Here is a 21727-nt window from a genome sequence, read left to right on the forward strand (position 1 = left end):
TTTTGCTGGGTAGGTTGTTGCTGGGGAGCAGCTGGATGGAATCACTGTGTCCCTGTGGTTTGCCATGGGCCAGCTTCCCTGGCAAGGCATTACAGGACATGGGGGAACTGTTTGAAACTGATGGAGGGGAGATTTAGCAGAGATGTCAGCAAGAAATTCTTCCCTGTGAGGGTGGTGAGGCCCTGGCACAGGGTGCCCAGAGAAGCTGTGGCTGCCCCTGGATCCCTGGCAGTGTCCAAGGCCAGGTTGGAGGGGTCAGGAGAAGATGCAGCACCTTCATGGAAGCTGAGGATGGAGAAAACCCTCTGTATTAGCAGGACATAATGCATTCCCAGGGAGCTATCCCTGTCAGGGACATGACCAGAGAGGATAGAATGTCCCCAGGATGAAGACCAAGACCACGGATACACTATTTACATATCCCCATATCCTCTGGCCCATGGGACACCTGGCATGCAGTGCCTGCACTCTGGGGAACAAGGTGGGATCAGAGTCCTGGCTCCCTCCCAGACCAAGCTCGTGGGCAAGAGCTGGAGAGGAGAGGCAGGATCTCCACAGAGGCACTGGGGAGGGAGCGGGGTTTGTGGTTCAGTGGTTCCCAAGTCCTTTCTGCTTTGCAGAGCTTTACAAGTGACACTGGCGTGTGATTCGATTAGGGAAAGCGCTTCACTTTCTCCTGACTCCAGAGTCTCCTTGGCTTCGGCTCGAGATGCAATGGAAATCCTGCTGGGTGTGGGGAGAGGCAGACACAAACACCCCCCCTCCCTCTCCCCACCTCGGACCCTCGTGTCTCCTCTCTCCTCCACCTTGGCTGGCACTTCACAGCATCTGTGTCCCACAGGAGGATGGAGTGAAAGCTGCTCCCCCAGGGCCAGGAAAGCCTGGTTACGAGAGAGAGATTCCCAAGGTGACCATAACCCATGTATGAACCCTTTCCCCTGTGAGGGGCTGGGCTGGGTGGCTGGGAACAGCTCCACATGTGCACACAGGGAACTGCTGGGAAGGAGAGAGCACCCGAAACCACCAGAAAATGCTTTGGGGGTTTTCACTGAGACCGTGGTTTGCTCCAGAGGGAGCTGTCGGCATCTGGACCGGAGTCAGCAGTGCCTCCCGAGCATCTCTAAAGCATCTGGAAGAGACAGGGGGAGAAGGGAGATCAACGCAGCCACAAAGCAAAGCAGGGACCTTCCCATCTCCATCCTCTGCCTGAAGCAGGGCTGGCAGGAGAGTTGGAAATTGCCAGGAGGGATGAATAAGGGAGAGGGAAAGGAAAGCCACAGCAGGACAGTATAAAAACCTCAGGGGCTGTGGAGCAGGTGCAGAGGCAGTGATAATTCCCCATTTCTTCCAACAGAGGAACTAGGAGTGTCCAAATCGAGTTATCGGGCAGCAGATTTAGGGACAAACAAAAGATGGTGCTTTTTCCACACCACCCATGATTAAATTATGGAACTCATTGCCACAGGGTGCTATGGAGACCTACAGCCTAAGTGGCCCCCAGAAAGCATTTAGGGAAACTCACGGGGCACTCAGGTCTGTCAAGGTCTGTTAAACATGATGGAACAGCCACCTCAGGGAGTCCCTAAAGCCCAAGGCTGCCGGCAGCACGTGTTGGACAAGGGGCTCAGCAGACCTGCCATGCCTGGCCAGGAGTGCTGGACCAGCACAGCCTGGGAGATAAATAGCATCTCATCACCTAAATAAACCATTCCCCAAATCCTCCTGAGAGCAAGCAGAGGTTATTTGGCTCAGAACCGCCCATGCTCAGGCTACAGGATAGGCAGAGAGGAGAACCCAGGGTTTCTGTCCATGTCCTGGAGGATCCCTCACCAGAGATTTTCAGCTGGGGCTGCCCTCACAGCTGACTGGGTGAGACAGGGTGAGCAGGGCTCCGCTGTTTCCACAGCTTCAGGAAGAGATGCTCTTGCTCAGGAAGGAAGGGGAAAAACATCCCCTGCTCCCTGTGAAGACACCACACTCCAGACCTGCCTGCCATCTAGCACGGCCCCAGCTCCTCACTCTCCATCCAGTGTGTCAGCTCAATAATTTATCGTCCAGGAGGTGCAATAACCATCCATAATTCACGAGCAATAATGTTCTACAAGTCGGAACTGGCAATTTGGCTCCGCGGACTGTGCGCCGCCTTCCCCGGGCTGCCTCATGCCACTTGCAAGGACTCATTTCTTCTTGCCAAAAAGCACGAAGGCAGCAGCCACCTCCAGGTGGATACAGCCCTGAGGGCCATCCTAGTAACAGCAGGTTTTGGAGCAGTGTCCATCTGTCCCTGCTCTTCAGGTTTCCAAGGCCTTCCTCACTTGCTGGTCTGAAAATGATGAAGAAATCTTGGATTTTGGTCTGCAAGGCTGACCAAACCCACAGGTTGTAGGGCTCTCTGTTAGTGGAGCAGCAATGGAGGTGCTTGGGAGGAGCGAGACAAGGTGTGTCAGCAGTGCAGAGATCTGGCATTCAGCAGCAGCTCACTGAAGCAGTGGTTGGTGTTATCTGGTGGCCCCTGAAGGGAAGGGAATCCTGTCGGCACAGGAATCCTGTGCCAAGGGAGTGTACAGGTCCCAGAGCAAGATGAACAGCAGTATCTTAGCATCCAAGGCTAAAAACAGGTCCAAAGCGCAGGATCCAAGTGATAACTCATGACTGGGGGTGGCAGAGAGGCCTGGGGGGGCTGCAGTGATGGGTTGCCCTCCAGGAGACAACAGCAGCATCCTGATATCAGCAGGGAAGCGCAGCAGCTCCAGGGAGAGGTGGGAAATGTGAGCCGCCGAGTTCTCGGATTAGAAAAACACCTCTTGCTCAGGAAACTCTGCTAGTCAGACGTAAAACACAGTGAAGCAGAGCATGCTGGAGCTCCCTCGCTCCTGGGGGAGATGTTTATTAACTCGTCAAAACACAACGGCTGTTGTTGCCAGCAAGAACCTGGAACTGCAGAAAAAGAAGATGAAATAGAAAAATGGGAAAAAAATAAAAAAAAACATGTGAGAACCATCATTTGTTTCCCTGTACTTGGCTGGGGATGGTCTGTGGAGCATGCCTGAGCCTGGAGCATGCAGGGATCCTGGAGCATCCTCCCAGAGAGGCTGGGGGAGAGGCTGCTGCAGCGCCCAGCTCCGACTGTCATGCTCTTTGCAGGAGCCACTCCCTGACCTTGGTGTAAGTGGGCCACTTGGCACACCTGGCCCGACATAAATTACAGCTTCTAAAATAACTAAGGTGATAGCTGGCAGTGAGACACCCAATTAATGCTGGAATAGCACGGGGCCACAGCCATTACATCCCAGGGACACAGAACAGGGAACAGGAGAGCAGCCACCCGGCTGCTGCAATTGTTGTAATCGTATTTGTTTAAGTGCTACAGATCAGGGACTAAGTTTCTTCACCACTTATTTGCTGTTGCTTTACTTGCCTTGAAAGAGAAACGGAGGATTAACTGGGGGGGTTGGTATCTTTATCCCAGTTTTTGCCAAGAGTGTCCCTCTGAAATAAAGCCTTGTTGCTCTGAATAACCCTGCTCTTCCATAAGTTTAAAGTCACAGGCATAATTATTATAAGCCCAAAGGGGTGATGCTGGCCTTGATTCATAGAATCCTACAAGGTTTGGGTTGGAAGGGATCTTTGGGTTGGATCATTCCAACTTCACTGCCATGGGCAGGGACACCTTCCACTATCTCAGGATGCTCCAAGCCCCATCCAGCCTGGTCTTGGACACTTCCAGGGATCCAGGGGCAGCCACAGCTTCTCTGGACACCCTGTGCCAGGGCCTGCCCACCCTCACAAGGGAGAATTTCTTCTCAATATCCCATTTAACCCTAAAGTCCCCCCACAGTGAGGGTGGCCATTACAGACCAGGATTGTGGTATTTTCTATAGGGTTTTTCCAGCCTCTCCAGCCTCCAGCACTGTCAATATGTACTTTAAAGAACAATTTACACCTCAAAATGCTCCCCTCCTGTGAAAGCACCGCCGTGCAAAACAGCAGATGGTGTTTGAACACTGCAAAATGGAAAATATATCTTTAAAAAAGAGATACAAGAGTTGTCTTGGCGCTAGGCGGGCGCCTCAGGGTCTCGATTTGCAGCTTTCTGCATGGGGGGGAAAAAGGATGGCAAATGCTGTGAAATAGTATTGGTGGCAGGAAAATGTTTTTCCTGAGGGGTCCTTGGAAATCGTGGCATGGGAATAACCCAGAAAGACTGTGCAACACCAACAGCCCTCATGGGCCACCACGTGTGCCCAGCTAGGGTGGGACAGAGAGCAGAGCAGGCTTTTTCCTCCCTTTCTCCCCTCACTTGTGCTCATCCTGCTTCTTTGGATGAAAAGCTCATTATGGAAAGGCGAGGCAGGGTGGGAGAAGCATAAATCACCCTTCTCCCACTTGGGGCTGCTGGGAGAAGTCAGTCCTGTTGGGATGCTGACCCTTCCCAGGTCCCAGCCCCAGGCTGGAGATACAGGATTGATGCAGCAGGAGGTCCTGCTCCCAGAACCACACACCTGATGCTACTGTAACACTGCTTTTGTACACCAAACATCAAAACTACTTAAAAATTCCTCCTCTCTCTCCCCATCCTGGAAGCAAAACCCTGCTGAACATCCATCCTCCAGGCAATCCTCCCTCCATGTGAAAAATAAACCCTTCTTCTTAGAGGTTTTCTCAATAAAAAAGCTTGAACGCTGCTAATTTCCAAAATAAACAAGCGAATCTTTGGAGCAGCAAATGCAGAGGGCCCCGAAGGCATCTTCCAAATGTCAGGGAAATGCATCAGTCCTAGCGTGTGCCTGGCTGTCACTGCCTGTCCAGCGCCAGCTCTGGGCACAGGGGAGATTTTGGGAAGTTTGGGTTTAGTGGGAGCAAAGAAACCCCCAAACTTGGGCCCCTCAGAGTTGCTTTGAAGGCTGTGCAACAGGAAAAAATACCATAAATCGGGCTCGGCTTCACTCCTAGCAACAACATTTTGACAGCTTCTATTTCGGGGATGGCTTTATTGTTTTCCCCCTGGTCCTCAATTAATGCCTTACCTCAAAACAACTACCAGCCAGCAGGACTTTTCCAATCCCCAGGCTGTGAGCTGCTCTGAGCTTCCCCTGTGGTGTAAATGCTCATGGATCAGGCTGGCTGTTCCCAGCCTGGCCCCAAACCTCTGGTTTGGATCCCTCCAACAAGGACAACCTCCCTGCTGAAGCCAGGTGCTGATGCCTAAAAGTCAACCTGGAGGAGAAAAAACAGCTTTGCAAACCTGTTCTCTGTTGTTCTGAGAGTGCTGTGCCCAAGCATGTGAGGCTTGGGAAGTGGATATAGCCAGTGCCCAGGAGAAACATCGGCTGGGAATGCTCTGAGGGATGTAGGGAGGAAGATGGAGCCAGGGCTGATCTTTACATTCTGCACTTGATTTTAGAGGCAGGAATAGTTCGCCATATGGAGCCCTTAAGGATATTTGGGGTTGGAAGTCTGTCAGGTCCCTTCCAAGCCAAACCAATGATATGATTCTGTGACATTCCCTGTGGTGCTGGCTGGGCTGGACAGCCTCATCCAAAGGGGTGTGCTGAGCCTCACACGAGGATATCACACCTCAGACCCCCTTGGGCTCCCTGCTCCCATAGCCACTGAACAAACTCCTAAATACCCCTCTCAAGGTTATCCAACAGTGCTTAGAGATTTAAGAAAAGCTCTGTGCAATGTATACAGCTCCTGCTGAAATATTCATCCCCTGGCATCAATGTTTCATCAGTTTTCTATCATAGATAACCCCTGACACCGGCTTCAACCATGGTGGTGCAGATGGGGAAAAATAGAGATGTTTACACAACCAACCACCTCCAGTTGCCTCCTTTCCCATATAATGTAGTAGCTATCAATTAGCCTGTGCAGACGTCCTCTTCCCTCTGCTCCAGGTGAGCCAGCTGTGCCCACAGCTTCCCTCTGGGAGTGGGTGACATGGGAGTGACTGTGGAGGGCAATCTGGATGGAGCACGGGAAGCCTATTGACAGCGAGATTCTGGGCACTCAGCTGGAGCCACCCCAGAGCCCAGGAGCCATTCCAGAGGCTCCAGTTTATGATTTATCTACAAGAGCACCTGTGCTCCCACTGCAGGATGCCAGCTGCCCTTTCCCACTAGCCCAGGACTCCCAGGAACCCTGTTTTCCACTCAGTAGCCACATTCCTGGGCACACACCAGCCACCATCTCTCCAGGTGCCTTTTTTTTTAATCTTTTCCTTCTTAATTCCTGTAAACAGTTTCACCTGCATTAAGCACTTGCCTGTCCCTCTCCTGGCTACTAAATATCCAACAGGTTGCCCCAATCTGCCCATCAGGCCTCTCCCAGCTGCTGTGAAAGGATGGAGGGAAACAGCTCCTGCTGCAGTCACCTTTTGGCTGCAGCGTGGCTAACAAAGTTAAAGGAGACCTTTCCTCTTCCCCCAGCCTGAGCTGGAGAAGCCAGAGCATTTTAGTGTTATCTGATTTGATGTGCAAAATAACAGAGGGAGAGGGAAAATGAAAAACCCCACAACTCACTGCTGGCTCCTTCTCGCCTTTAATTGAGGATACAAATGCCAGGCTGCTTTTTGCTCTCTTTGAAATTCCCTCTGTCAGTACAGGGCTCCCTCTGGTTCAGGACAAAAATTGACTTTGTGTCACGAATGAAGTAATTATTTCCCTCCACAAATGAATATGGCAATTATTTTCGTTTTGGGGATGGGAGGGATGTGTGTGAGGTTTGAGCTGCTGAGCAGAGCTGCAGTCCCTTCCCAGACAGGGATGAACTCAGGCTTTCCTCACCAGTGTTTGCCCCCTCTCTATCCACCTCTTCTCTTTCCCAATGCCGTGCTCAGGATCCCACTAGACACAGACACTTTGCTGGATCAGGGCTATGCTGAGCTGGGCAATGACTCTCCCCTTCAGATCAGCCCTGACAGCTCGAGCTGAAATCAACTTTCATCCCTCTGTGCTGCTTTCCCCCTGCCTCAGGAATAAAGGACATTCCTTCATGTGCCCATCCTGTATCCCTTCACTGAGGAAGAGCAAGGATGAAATACCACCTTGGGTATGTGCTCAGGGGAATTATCAGAGATATACAGAATCACAGACCAGTTTGGATGGGAAGGGACATGAAAGATCAGCTATTCCATCATCCCTGCTGTGTGCTGGGATGCCATCCAGGAGGTCCTTCTCCAGCAGCAGGGCTGTATTGGAGACAGAGGTGTGTCACACATTCACCTTGCAACATCCTGCCTGCCTTTCCCCCTGGATATTCACTCCTTGTGAGCCCATCTCCTGACTCTGGCAAGGAAGGGCTCACCAGCTCATAAAGTGTTTCTACAGCAGCTCTTGAGCCCCTTGCAGCTTCTGCAGGTGTTAAAAGCCACTGTAAAGAGCCACAAAAAGAAAGTTATTTGCAGCACACGCCGAGATCTCTGAACTCCACAAAAACAGTGACGATGCAGCAGCGTGTCCTGAAGAGTGATGAACCAGCAATGAGCCATTAACTATTTCCAGGAACACAAACCTCAGGCAATCCTGCAGCAAACACACACTTTCCCTGCCAGAACAGATGGGACACTTGTGCCAGCACTCAGAAACCTTGTCCTTGCATCAAAGGTTGAAAGGAGGGATTTCAAGCATCTCCTCCAGAAAATCACATCCTTACCACCATGCACACACCAATTCCAGCAGCACAAGAACAAGAAGGATTGTAAGAGGGAGAAAAGTGATAACAAACATATTTTTTAATGTATTTATTGTATGTAAGGCTGTCATCTTACATACAATTATGAAGATTTTTACTGTGAGGGTGGTAAAATACAGGCACAGAGGGTGGAAGGTGACCCATCCCTGGAAGTGTCCCAGGCCAGGTTGGCCAGGGCTTGGAGCAAAATGGGATAGTGGGAAGTGTCCCTGCTCATGGGATGGTGTTGGAATTAGATGATCTTTAAGGTCCCTTCCAATCCAAACCATTCTGTGATTCTACAATTCCACAAGCAAGCAAAAATCCTACATCAGTTATTTACCTGCACAGAATTACGTGTTTATTTTACTGCTGGCATTTCACAACTCATCACCACGTGAACCAGCACCAAGCCCCAGCCCCAGCACTCCCAGCAAGACCCCCTCTCTTCAGTCCAGGAGTTAAAACCACAAGACACCAGCGCTGTTCCCAAGCCAGCTGGAAAGTCACTTGAAGGTTGGGAGTGACCTTGAAGGGAGCTGGACATTGCCTTGTTGGCTGCGGCGTGAAAATGTATTGCAGCCCTTGGGCAGCCTTCAGTTCTCATTTCAGCTGTTAATCAGAGAGGGAGAGGGAGGAGAGCAGCAGCAGCAGCAGCTTTTCCCTGTGAGCCTGACTGGAAAAGTGTGAGTGGCACTGGAAGGGCCTGCAGGACGTGGGCATGGGGGTGGGGTGGGGAGCAGCTCTGCCTTGCTGCATGAAGGAATGGCTCTAGGAGCCAAAAGCACAGATTCCCTTATTCCTAGTCCTTTCTGGGGTGGAGTTATCCTGTTTTTTTATTCCACAGTTTATTTGGCTGCTCAGGTGTGCACAGCAGCTCTGAGGGTGGCATCACCCCATTGCTCTGCCCAGCAGTTTGGGGCAGCTTTGTGACCAGGGCATTTTGTGACCAGGGCATTTTGTGACTCAGTGAACCAACACTAGGGTGCAGCTGCCCCAGGGCATCCTGCCCTCTCTGTGTCATGGCAGTGGGACCTTTCTGCCCTCATGTCACCATGCAACATGTCACAGACTGCATCTGCTGTTCCCAGCATGCCTGAAGAGCAGTGCAGCTCCTGTGGAGACCTGGCACAGGTTACCCAGACAAGCTGTGACTGCCCCATCCCTGGAAGTGTTCAAGGCCAGGCTGGATGGGGCTTGGAGCAACCTGGAATAGTGGAAGGTGTCCCTGCCCATGGCAGGGGGATGGAACAAGATGATCCATAAAGTCCCTTCTAACCCAAACCATTCTGGGGTTGTATGACCTTGGGCCATGAAGCTGTTGGAAAAGGACAGAGAGGGACACAGGCACAGACTCCTCAGTGGAAGGATGAGGATGGTGACCTGCCCTACCAAGAGGACTCATCCAAACACAGTGGGATGCTCTAAGGGAAGGCAGGCAGAATTTGAGCAGAGAAGCCACTGCCCCACTCACCTGCACCACTTCCCTTCCTCCAGCACGGCAGGGGTTAAGATGAGTCTATTACTGTTTGCTTGTCACTTTGTCGCTGATCTAATGACCATCGATAATAGCTGAATAAGAATTGATGGAGAGATGGATTTAATTAACCCCAGTGTCAGCAGCTCGCATTGCTGTCTGTTTGTGTTAATGGAGCAGCTCAGGAAAACTCTCCTGAGCTTTGTGTGGCTCAGCCTGAGGCAACTAAAACACTCCTATTCATCAGCTGCACCCTCCAGGTAACACCAGGCAGTGCCACATGGCAATTGCTTCCTCCTGCCCCCAAAAGAATAAAATAATCACCTGCTCCGGCGCACTCTGAGTCCCAACTCCATCCACCACTCCATCCTGTCCCAGCTGCTACTGCCTTGGACAGCACAGCCAAAGTCTTGGCAGGGGGGGTGGGAGGCTGGGAGTGCTGATATTGGGAGGCTGGAGGTCTTTATTTAGCAGGGGGATGGTGCTGGGGGTTTGATAAAACACCAGCACAAAGGCAGCAACAACTTTGTGTTTCCTGACAGCGCAGATGCCATGGCAGGGCTGCAGGAAGAGGTTTTCCCAGCCAGCCAGACATCCTGTGGCATCCTCCACATCCCCTGGGGCCTCCTGTAGCCTCCTCATCCCAAAATCCAGGTGTTGCATGCACTCCACTGGGATTTATCCTCTTCCTCTGGGTTTCTAGCTAGTTTGGGAGGCAGCTCCAGCTGAGCAGGCACAGAAGCCCAGCTCATATCCGGGCTGGAAGCTCAGGCCAGGCTGTCCCAGTGCCACTAACGAGGTTAGTCCTGCCCACTCCTTGATTGCAGCTGGTAATTAGTGTCTGCCAGCTCCTGACCCCTCTTCAGCTGACCTTCAGGTGCAGCAGATAACAGCTCATATTGCTCCTCAGCCTCCTACCCATGGCTTATCAGGAGAATCACGGGGAAATGCCAGCCTGGAGAAAGGGTGGATACCCAGTTCCAGTGAGGAATTTCCTGGCAGCCTGGGGAGCAGTGGCAGCATCATCCAGCTCACCCAGCTTCAGCACCCATTTTCCAGGGCAGCAATCCAAAGGTGCACCCCGGATCAGCCCCTTCCTTGGGTGTTATCCATTTGGGAGAGCTCTCAGGGCAGGCTTGGGGGGGCTTGTCTGACACCCACCAGCTTTCCTTCACACTTCCCCTTCCTCTCATTTTCAGCTGTGATTGATTTTCGTGTTCTAACACGTGTCCAGCCTTGACCCAGGCTGGCAGGCAGGCAGGTCTGGATCCATCCGGATCCCCGTCTGGGGATGCACTGGGATGATGCTGGTGCCATCCCTGCTCACTGAGCTGCTCCTCAGGGCTCTGCAGCCGGAGATTCCCTGTGCTGGCTGTGACAGACCAAGGTATGACTGTCTGAAGGAATAAGCTTCCCAGGGCAATGCCTTGCCAGGCTAAAAATATTCCTTCCAGTAAGAACGCCGTCTCCCGCTGCCAGTGCTGTCTCGCGGCTGGCATTCCCAGGTAGGACAGAACGCAGATCTTCCACGATCCCAGGGCACTGCAAACACCACTTGTTGGCAAACTTATTTCCTGCTGGGAAACAATGAGGTCAGCTCTTGGCCCTGGCAGCTCATTCAGCAATTGAAGGCAACTCCGAGGGAGCAAACGTCTCTGCCAGGATTCCCACGGAAAAGACAGGCATGGAGAACGGGTGAGTGGACAAGGGAGGCAGAGAATATTGCCAGGGAGGTGAAAGCTGGTGTCAACAGAGATTAGGGCTCTGTTCCTGCCCTCCAGCTTCAGGATGAAGATTATATCACCAGCCCACAGAAAGGTGGGCTCTAATTCAGCAGCAGATAATGTGGAGTTTCCAAGGCTTTGACCAAGCAGTCCTTGGAGCACTTTGGGTCTGGACTGGGAGAGCTGGTCTCAGCCATGCAATGGGACATATGGATCCCTCCCTTCCTGTCCCAAGATCTTTCTTCTCCCAGCAGTAGCTAAAATAAGCAAAGCTGGCAGTGGAATGCAGAACTTCTCCTGGCCTCCTCAACACAGTCCCTGAAGTAGAAAAATTCATCCTGCCGTGGCAGGAATTGGGGAACCTGGGAAGAATCCCAAGACCAAGCATCATCCCAAGTCCTTCCTAGCCTGGCAGGGCTCCCAGCTGCTGAGCTGAAGGTGAGCTGGAGCTTTCCTCCCCTCAAAAAACCCTCAAAGTATCCCACATTTTCCTCTTTTAGCTTTGTTTTCCCAACAGAACAGTTTCAGTGACTGCCCACAGCTCCACTTCATCCCCAGGAAATGATGGGCAAGGCACAAGGTCTGTCCTGCTCTGGGACAGCCTGAGCCTTTGGAAGAATGCTGATTTAGAGAGAAACAGGCTTCCTGTTTTGCTCATCCCTGTCCCAGACAGAAAGTGCCTTTGCCAAGCACATCTTCAAATCCCTGCCAGTAACCTGCAGTCATGGAATACGTGAGACTGGGGAACAGGAAAAAAAAAAATCCAGCAGAATTTAATTTTGAAGACCCAGCCAGTCTTATAGCTTTTCAACTGCTGCAGCAGGTGAGCCAATAATAAAATCAACTGCCCAGAGAGGAAATGAATATTGGGTTTTGTTCCAAAAGGATGAGTTCAGCCAGCGTCAGAAAGAAAGGAAAAAATAATAATCATAGAAAATAAAAGCAGAGTAGGAATTGTTCTGTGACAAACGTATTTTGACAATCCAGCTGAAAGGGCTGACAGAGTTATGAGCGAGGGGGAGGAATTACTGATCTCTGAGTGTCATCTCACTTGTTTTTCTTGATTCAGCCTGGCCCTGCTAACAATGTGTGTCACTGCCCAGCGCTGGGAACATCCTTTGATGAGTGACTCGTGGTGCTCCCCATGGCACAGCCCAGATTCCTCCTGCATTTTACCTGCCAGCAGCACCAGGGTCTGCAAAGGGGACCTGCCAGACAGGCTGGATTTGGGAAGGTCACAGGTGGAGGGGTCAGGGTCTCCAGCCACACATCCCAGTGCATTTCTATTTGTGATGAGCATCAAGCTGCATTTCCTGGTCCTCTTCCTGGCTGAAGCCATGGAATCACACAATGGTTTGGGTTGGAAGGAGCTTGAAGATCAACCTGTTCCCATAGCAGGGACACCTTCCAAAAGACCAGGTTGTTCCAAGTTCCATCCAGCCTGGCCTTGAACACTTCCAAGGATGGGGCAGCCACAGCTCCTCTGGGCATTCCAGTTCCTCAGCACCGTCACAGGGAAGAATTTCTTCCTAAAATTCCATCTAACTATGCTCTCTGTCCATGTGAACCATCCCCCCTCATACTGTCACTCCATGTCCTTGTCTGAAGTCCCTCTCCAGTTCTTTTTAATGCTCCAGCTCTTTTTAATGCTGTTTTCATTGTTTTCCTCCCACACTGAAATGGGGCTCAAGGTCTCTGTTTGCACCCACAGCCCCGTGCTGGGTAAAGGGAAGAAGTGCAGGAGGGTGGCAGCTGGTGGAATTTGGGCTTATGAGATGAAAACAAGAGCCACTCAGGAGTTCTGGAGATCCTGACATCTCTCTGTGAGGGCTGAAGGTGCCTGGTTTGGAATGGAGTTTGTGTTTGTGGAGCAGGTGGGTGTTGCTGAGGGGTCTCTAATATCTATTACCACCCCTGTTCCTTGGCTACAATTTACAGCTGGGATTGGGGACCTTGGGGATTTAAAATGCTCCATCTCTGGAGCTGTGCAGCCCCCAGAGCAGCTCCTGCATTGACCACTCCTCCTGTGGCATCTAAACCCTGGATGGAGCCAGGCTGTAAGAGCCCATTAATTTTAATTACCTCTGCAGCAGGACATGGGCAAACCTGATGGCATTTGATGGCATTCTGAGAGGTCCCCTTTGGTGAAAGGACACCTGTGAGAGGCTGCTTCAAGCCAAGCTGTGACCAGGTTCTGGGAGAGGGATGCTCCCTGTGACTCCTTCTGAGTCAGCTTGAGTCACCTGCCTCCACTTGCTGCTGCTAATTTACTACCCACAGTCATTCTGAGAATCGGGGATCATCAGATTCTTATTCAGATTTTCCCACTCCAATGTGGAAAATATCCATCCTGGTAGGCAGAAGTGGGTCCTACAGCAGCTTTCTCCGTGGCTCTCCACTGTTTTTAGGAGTGTTAGGGAGAACTGGAGATCTTCCTGCACCTTCCTGGGGTTTGATTCCTCAGCCTGATTCTGCAGCTTTCCAGACAAACACATTTCTGCTTCCCCACCAAGTGACATCTATCAGGACATGTTTCCTGAGGGTCAGAGCAGAGGGCAACCTCCTAGAGAACAGTGTGATGCTCCTGAGATAAATAAAACTCTCAGAATAAAAGCTCCTTGGAGGGACAAGGGCAGCAGGAGTTTCTCTCAAGGCTCGGGGGATGGCTCAGTGTTTCCAGGAACAGCCACCTTGTGTTTGCACTGACAGCCATTAAAACTGGGGGATGGAGTTCAACCAGTTGAAGGTCGGGCTGTCTGGGTTGGGAAAAGCTCCAGAAATTTCCAGTGATATATTTTACATTTTTAAGCCTACATTTTCTGCGATTGCCTCTTGCAGATCTTTCCCACTCAGCTTGATGTCTGTGCCCAGCCTGGCCTTGGGGGGAAAAACCCCATCCATTCAGGCTGCTTTGGATAGATAGGGAGTGCAAATAAACAGGCCCAGACATTTTCAGTGGTTCCTCATTTCAAGACAGACATTGAGGGTCTGGAGTGTGTCCAGGGAGGGAAATAGAGCAGGGGGAGCACCAGGAGCAGCTGAGGGAGCTGGGGTTGGGGCTCAGCCTGGAGCAAAGGAGGCTCAGGGGGACCTTGTCACTCTCTACAGCTCCCTGACAGGAGGGTGCAGCCAGGTGGGGGTCAGGCTCTGCTCCCAGGTAAAACACAACAAGAGGAAACAACCTCAAACTGTGCCAGGGGAGGTTTAGATTGGATACTGGGAAAAAATTCTGTATGGAAAGGGTCATCAAGCACTAGCACAGGCTGCCAAATGAGAGTTGGACTCCCCATCCCTGGGGGGATGTTAAAGTCACATAGATGTGGCACTTGGGGACACGGTTTAGTGGTGGGTTTGCCAGTACTGGGGGAGTGGTTGGACTTGAGGATCTTGAAGGTCCTTTTTTCAACCTTAATGATTCCATGATTCTATTCCCACTACCCTGCTTGGTGCTGTTGTTGGTCAAATGCAGGGGGAAAGGCAAAATGAACTCCTGTTTCTTCACTCTGATGGCAGTTCCATGCCAACACCTCATCATTCCTCTCCCTGCTGGTGGATGCAGTCTGCTCCTGATGACACCAAAGCTGCCCAAGCTCCTCAGCAGCTGCATTTTGCCCCAAGTCTGTGTGTGAGCACCCTAAGGAAGAGCCCAGCCAGGCACCCAGCTCCCCAAGGGCTGCTGGATTGCAGCACTGACATCCAGCTCCATCCTCTAGTCCCCTGGAGAATAACTGCAAGTGGCTCTGCCAGCTTTAATCACCCCTCACGCCCCACCAGCCTCTTCCCGGGCTGCAGACCTTGTTAACATGCAAAATAATGGAAAGATGCAGGTGGGGTTCTGGCTGGTTAACCAGGAGATGCTTCAGTGAGAATTATCCAATTAAATCTCCATCTCTGCCTTGCTTTTGTGGCTTTTTTCCCCCCATTGTAGTGGCATTCTCACCCAAAGCAATAAACACGAGCCCTGATGGAGTGCTGGCTGCATTAAGCTGTCACTGTGGGCACTGGGGACCCTGCAGGGCTGGCCTGGCTCTCTGGGGTGCCACTCTGGGCTGCTGGGAGGGACAGGAAATTAATCCCAACCTAAATATATACACTGGCACATGGCAAATAATCTCGGGAGGGGGTAACCAGTGGTTTTCTCCCCTTTTTGAGAGCCCATCCTTTGCCCTTTGCCACCACCCCATAAACCAGCCCAGGTAGGTGCTGGTGTTTGCCTTAAGTGAAGATGCCAAGCCCTGCTCTTGCAAAAAACAAACAAAACCCCAAACAGACAGAAAAAAAAAAAAAAAGAATTAAAAAAGCTAATACCTTTCCAGTCGTGTCACTGCTAAGTTGCTCCTTGACTTGCATCAGCTCCATATATTCCCAATAACTGCTTGCCTTGCTGCTTTTCTCCTGATGTTGCCAGTGTATTTTTGTGGTGTGATTTCTGGTTAAATCAGAGCAGAAGAAACAAGAGAATAAGTAATAAGAGAAATCACTTAGACCCTGGAGGTAAAACAAAAAAAAAAAAAGAACCCAAAAAATATAAAAAAAACCCCATTACCACAGAACAACCCTTCCCAACTTTGGATGAAAGATTTGGTCCATTTTATCAGAGGTACTCCCTGTTTGCTGACAAACCACAAATCTCAGATGTGAAGCTGAGAAGTTTGAGTGAGTTAACTCCATTCCCACCCACCTGCTGGAGGAGCAGTGCCTGGAGATGTGCCTGGGCAGCTCTGGGTTCAGGGATGTCCCTGTGTCCCTGCCCTGGCACCTGGGGGGACACATGCAGCCCACTGATGGTGCACTTCTGCAGGTGAAGCAGAGGTAGCACCCACCAGCCCTCCTACCCTGTCTGGGTGCTCAGCAGGAGCTGGCATTGCTGCTGAAGCCTTTTCCCTGGAGAAAAGCTGGTGGCCAGGTGGGAGAGGGGCTGCTGTAGCCCCCATCTCCCCCAGGAAGGGACCCCACACAAGGGGTTTCCTTTCCTCTCTCTGTCTGCACGTGTGATTAACAAACCCCTCACTGCAGGAGCTGTGAGAGCAGCTAAAATTGGGCTCAGTCTCGGAGGACTCCCTCCACCATGCCCTCCCACCTCCCCCAGTGCCAGCAGAGCCATGCTGCTGGGCCCTGCTGGGCTCCAAGGGCATCTGATGAGAGCAGCAGGAACCCAAATCACATCAGCCTCCCTGCTGGGGTGATAATTGTTTCAGGGAGGCCACCTGACAGCCAGCAGGGCCTGCAGAGGTGGAGATTGCCATTGTGCTGGGGGCTCTGCCCCCTGTGCCACCCCCTGGTCAGGCTGGCACCTCTGTGCCCCCTCAGGAAGGTCTGAGCCATGTGGGATGCTATTGGGCCATAATTACTATTGTGCCATGATAAACCATCCCAGCTGATGCAGCCCAGGCTCTGCATGGCCTCTTGCCTCCTCTCTACGAGCTTTTGCTCCCTGATATTGGCAGTGGATGGGAGACATCATGGATCCTTTCCCATCCCCAGGTGCTGCAGGCTGGGAACCCCAAGATCCCACAGTGCCATGGATTATAGGAAACAGAGCATCCACACTCAGCCAGCCCTGGCACAGAGCTGTGTTTCCAGCTCTGCTCCCAGCAAGCAGCCCTGGACATCCCTCAGTTGCACAGGGGAAAGGGAGGTGAGCAGCAGAAATGCTGCTTCCAGGCAAGTTTAGCCCCAGTGTGACTTGTTCACCCCATGCAGAAACCTAAAAATGGGCTTTTTTGGATTTGGCCAGTGGGACATGAGGATGAGGCACTTCGAGAGGTAAGGAGCTTACCCAGGCAGATAACAAAGCTATGCTGAAATAGGATTCTCCCCAGCTGAAAGGGGGAAATGGGCAAAATGGGACTTTTGGGCCAGACAGCTCCCTCTGAGTGATCCTGAGCTCATTCAGCCACCAGGGATTCTCAACACCACTGGGCACAGAGTTTCTGCCAGGAAAATAGAATGAAAAGCAACAAACCCAATCCAAGGGCTGGAGAGCCAGGAGAAAGCAGGATTTGTAAGCACAGCAGACACCTTCAGTGTGTTCCCTGCCTGGATTAGGGATGGGAGGAAGGCTGTTTCCCTCCCCTCAGACAGCAAAGTTCTGCTCTTTGTCTGCTGCTGTCTTTGGAATTACCCTTCCAGAGGGACTTTGGCATATTTTTGAATAGGAAATGGGATGATATTTGCTAGATGGACCTCAAAGGAGGGCTCTGCCATACAGCATTCCCATTATACAGAGGTGTTTACCTTCCTTCAGCCTCCTCATTTCTCTGTCCTCACCAGGTAAGCACTGGAAATGTCACTTTCCCATGCCTGTAATTAAACCCTGGCACTTCTGTCCCAGCATGCACACACATCTAGACACAGCTCCTTCCCCTCCTCTCCAAAAACTACCCAAAACTTCACTTTTGCTCCAAATCAGCCATGCAGATGTGCAGCTGGATATTACCATGGCAACAGTTTGTCCTCCTGCTCCCCTCTCCAACCCCTTCCCCCAGATGAAGAAAGGGGGGAAAAAAATTAAAAACAAGCAATTTTAATAACGTCACAAAAAGCAGACAGGGATATAAAAAATCCATTAAGAGCTGGAGTGGTCCTTGCAAAGGGAAGTGCTCCAACTCCTTCCCTTTCTGCTGCTCACTCACTCTCTCTCCAACCCCCTGAAAGGTAACCTTTAAAACACACTCGGCAGCACAGTACTTAAACCTCTGGCATTTACCTTCATTTCACTCTGCCTTTTATTCCTTTGCAGGGGAGGAGGGCTTTTATGTTATAAGAGGACAAGTTGTTGTTTTTTTTTTTCTCCCCTTCCCCTCGGCTTGATTATTTTCGCCTCCTGTGCAGGCAGTTTGCTTTTTTCCCCTCTTGTTTTGCTGTCACCATCATCCAGGTACTCAGACCCCATGGGTGAAGCAGGAGGGGGAGGCAGCCTAGCCTCCAAATCCCCCCAGACACCCCAAACTAACACTTCAAAAGCAGGACAGAGGTGAGATGGGTGATGCTGGAGAGGGAAGAGAGGTCTGAGGTTCCTGGTGGGTGGCAAGAAGGTTGTGATTCTCAAGCCACAGCTGCTTTTGTGGGGTTTTTCCTTTCTTCCTCTCCTCCAGCATCTCTGCCCACAAAGTAATCCTTCCTGACCTTGTGCCTGCCAAATACCCCTCTTGAATGTGGTTTTACAGAAATGCCACTTCTCCTGCTCCTCTCATCCATCTGTAACACAAAACTCAGAGCTTGGATGGCGTTCTGAGCCACTTAACCACTCTGCTTCACAGTCAGGGCCTTGCTTCAGCCTCCCTGTGACAGCCTCCCATTTTTTGGCCCTTTAAAACCGGTTAAGAGCTAGACCCAGGCAGGCATGGGGCAGCAAATGCCTTGGGATGACTTCATTACATCCCTGTGAATCCTGGTGTGCAGTTTTATGCCTCTCACTGATGGATATCCACACGCCAGTCACACCAGATCGTGGTGTCATCACAGCTTGCTCACTACACTTGCTTTCCCCCCTGCACTGGAGACCCTGCTGCAGGAGTCATGGGATGAGCAAAGCATCTCATTACAAAATAAAATCTTGTATTTTCCAGGCTGGAAGAGAGCTTGAAAGCATGACCTAATTGTGCTTGGACACCCACGGGCAAAGAAAGAGTCCAAACCATATTAATAAAAGGAAAGTGGCCAATTTTTGCAAAGCCATTCATTAATTTCAAGTGTGACCCAGGAACAGAGACATGAATTATTACTTCTTTCCAACCCAGCAGCACTCATGACCCCAGGCTGAATCTGTGCCATGTCTTGCCCAGCAGGAGTCCTGAGCAGTCCAAATTCCCGTATGGACATCCCAAATACCTGGGAGTGATGGGGGAAGGTCATCCCCCTGCCACAGCTGCACCTGGGGGAGCATCCTGAGGGTGACAGGGAGACCCAAAACCTGCTCACACATCCCACATACCAGTAATTTTTTTTTTTTCTGCCTCCCAAATTTTCTGAGAGCAAGCTTTTACACTCTCTTACACCACAAGTCTTTTCTGAGCTGGCACCAGTCAGGTAATGTAATCAGTGATGCTCCCTCCTGTCCTGCTGTGCTGCCAACATCCTCACAGAGCAGCCCCAAAAATCTCCATCTCCTGTGCACCACAAAGTCTCAACTAATATTGAACAGTTGTTCACTACTTTTTCAGTGTACACTGGACTTGAAGAAGGAGACAAATATTTGGGTCAATGAGTAGAGCTTAGGGGTTTTTTGTGGAGTTTGTGGTTTTGTTGTTTTGGGGGTTTTTGAAGGGGAGTGGTACTCCAGGCTGGTAAAGACAAAACCTTCACCTGTTCACGGCTCTGGATCAAAATAAGTCATCACAAAATAATCTGTGCTCTCACCAGCTCCAGGTACCAGCTGGTTTCCAGACTGCCTCTCTCCCTGGCTCAGACCCAAACATCTTATGGCAAATAATCAGCACAACAAATGGTCAGAAAGGGAGCAAGGCCTGTGAGCTGATTGCAACAGACTAAAATACCCAGAAACAAGTAAAAAAACCCCACAAAATTGTGCAGATCAGCCACCTCACAGCTGCTACATGCTGAATTCCTTGCAGTTCTGCAGGCTGGAGAGGACAGAGGAGCCTCCTGGGGAATGAGATTTCCTTGGAACACAATGCTGGATCCAAGGGATGGGCTTGAACCAAACAAGATGCCATGGTAGGGACACCTTCCACTGTCCCAGGGTGCTCCAAGCCCTGGACACTTCCAGGGTTCCAGGGGCAGCCACAGCTTCTCTGGGCAACTTATGACAAATCAACCCCCCTTGTTCATTTTTGCAAATCCCTCACCCAGAGAACAGGATTTCAATTGGATTCAATTGGTACATCTGACCCTCTGGATGAGGAGAGGGTTTTATTTTAAGAAAGGAAACAACAAGTGGGAAGGTATGAAATTACCTGAGGATTTTGTCTGGGCGTGATGGGATGGGGCTCTGGTGGCACTGAAAAAAAGAGACAACAAGAGAAAACTTTGACTCTTCAGAGATTAATCTTTGCAGAGATTAAATTGAAGCCTTCAGGTCTAAGGCATCGATTGCATTTCACTTCCCATGACACTTTTGTGGAAGTACAAATGACAGAGGACGTGGAAGGTACATTTTTTTTTAGCCATCCAGCAATTTGCTCATTTATTGGCAAGGATCTCTTTAGAGCCAGGCAGAAGGCTGGGATCTATTGGAATGCCAGTGGCAGGAGGCTTGGACCTAGAGAATCTTTAGGGTCCCTTCCATCCCAAACCATGTGGTGATCCTATGAATTCCATCCAGGGGAAAAGCCAGAAGTAATGCAATAGCACCTACCCGACTCTTTCCCCCCTGAGAGGATGGATTTAAGGGGCAGAGTGCTCCTCCTCTCACAGGAGCCTGCTGGTGTTATTCCCATTATATCAGCAGCAATGACCCTTTTAATCCTTCCCTCAGAGATATCAAACGGTATTAACCAAGATTTAATAAACAAAAAAAATCATTTCTAACAGCTTAAACCACCTCTTAGGCACAATCCATCCACATTTGCCCATTCCCTGGAGGCCAAAAACTAGTACAAGGCAGTGGAGAAACACAAGCTCTGCCAGAGCCTCTGTAACTGGTGGCACCAGAGCTGAAGGTACATTTGGGATGAGCAGATTGAAAGGGATGTCCTTCCCTGGCTCAGGCTCAGGGCGTGGGGGTTTCAAATCAGCTTTCTTTTTTCATTTCCATCATATTTGTCCAGAAGGGCTGGGCAAGCAGAGGAGATGGACACGATAAGGGAGCCTTCAGTTAATTCCATTTCAAACCCAATTTCATTTCCTTTCTAATTAGAGCAGCAGGCGTGTTTTAACAACTGATTATCTCTCCTGGGCAGTTGTGTGTATTCTTCTTGGCTACTTTCTCAATTTTTCCAAGTAAAGCTCTACTGTGATTGTAACATAAATAAAAGGGGAGCAAGGCAGAGCACGAGCACTGTGGAGAATGCTCTGCCAAGAATTAGGAGCAAGGTTTCCTTTGTCATTCCTAATGAGAAGTCGCTCGCCTTAGGAAAATCTAAACCCTTGGAAGCAGAGATCTCAGCAAATTATTATTATTACTATTAAGGACAATCTGTAAAAAACCTCTCTGTGACAGACACTCAACCCTCAAAGGTGTTCTGCAGCTGCTGAATCTCCTACCTGTGCATCCCACAGTGCCCAGAAGAGCCTCCAAGCACCACATCCAACACCTCCTCCCCAGCAGCTCCTGGAGATGCCAGCAGCCTCCACAAGCCTCCTTCAGAGCTGAGAGCAGGGCTAGGACACAGGGGAAGGAATCACAGGCCCTGGTGTGGCTGAAGCCTCTGTAGGTGGATGTGGTTATCCCTGAAAGGCAGGGAGGGAGCATCACAGGTGCCTCTCTTTGGCACTTGGCACTTTCCCCAAAATTCTCCTGCCTTGCTGCACCTGGTTATTCCCATGCACTGTCCCCAAGAGCAGCGAATCCCACCAGACTTAGAAGTTGTCATTCCTTGCCTCCAAATCCCTCCATTTCTGTGTTGTTTTTGATATGACCTGCATCACCCTGTCCTGCTCCTCCAGCTGGGTGCCAATGCTTTCCTACTGGATAGCCCTGCTCCAGGGAAGGGGCAATGGGCTGATGCTGGAAAAGGGGTGCCCAGACCCCCACCCTGACATCCCTGCCTTGGATGGGGGGGAGCAGGGCTTGGCAAGGTGCTGGGATCCTCTGGGAAAACTCACCTCCTTCCCAAAGTCTCATTACAAGACATGTTTTCCCCCAAAGCCTGTTTTGTTATTAATCATAAATATTAGTATTAGTGTTATTTTCTGAAATAAACCTGTTTGGGAAAAAGCCCTCAGAGTG

The 21727-nt window shown here is 50.8% G+C and overlaps 1 long non-coding RNA gene across 1 annotated transcript; it reads right to left on the reverse strand.

Annotated features, from left to right (window-relative positions):
* Positions 1 to 477: 477 nt before the first annotated feature.
* LOC146435627 (uncharacterized) lies at positions 478 to 21164 on the reverse strand. The gene is made up of 4 exons (XR_014853038.1): positions 21043 to 21164; positions 19794 to 19837; positions 15184 to 15304; positions 478 to 2937 (listed from the first exon to the last, which is right to left on the reverse strand). It is a non-coding gene; the product is annotated as an uncharacterized LOC146435627 (long non-coding RNA).
* Positions 21165 to 21727: the final 563 nt, after the last annotated feature.

Source organism: Lichenostomus cassidix, chromosome 6, assembly GCF_008360975.1.
Source record: "Lichenostomus cassidix isolate B80296 chromosome 6, HeHo_3.0, whole genome shotgun sequence".
Lineage (NCBI taxonomy): Eukaryota > Metazoa > Chordata > Aves > Passeriformes > Meliphagidae > Lichenostomus > Lichenostomus cassidix.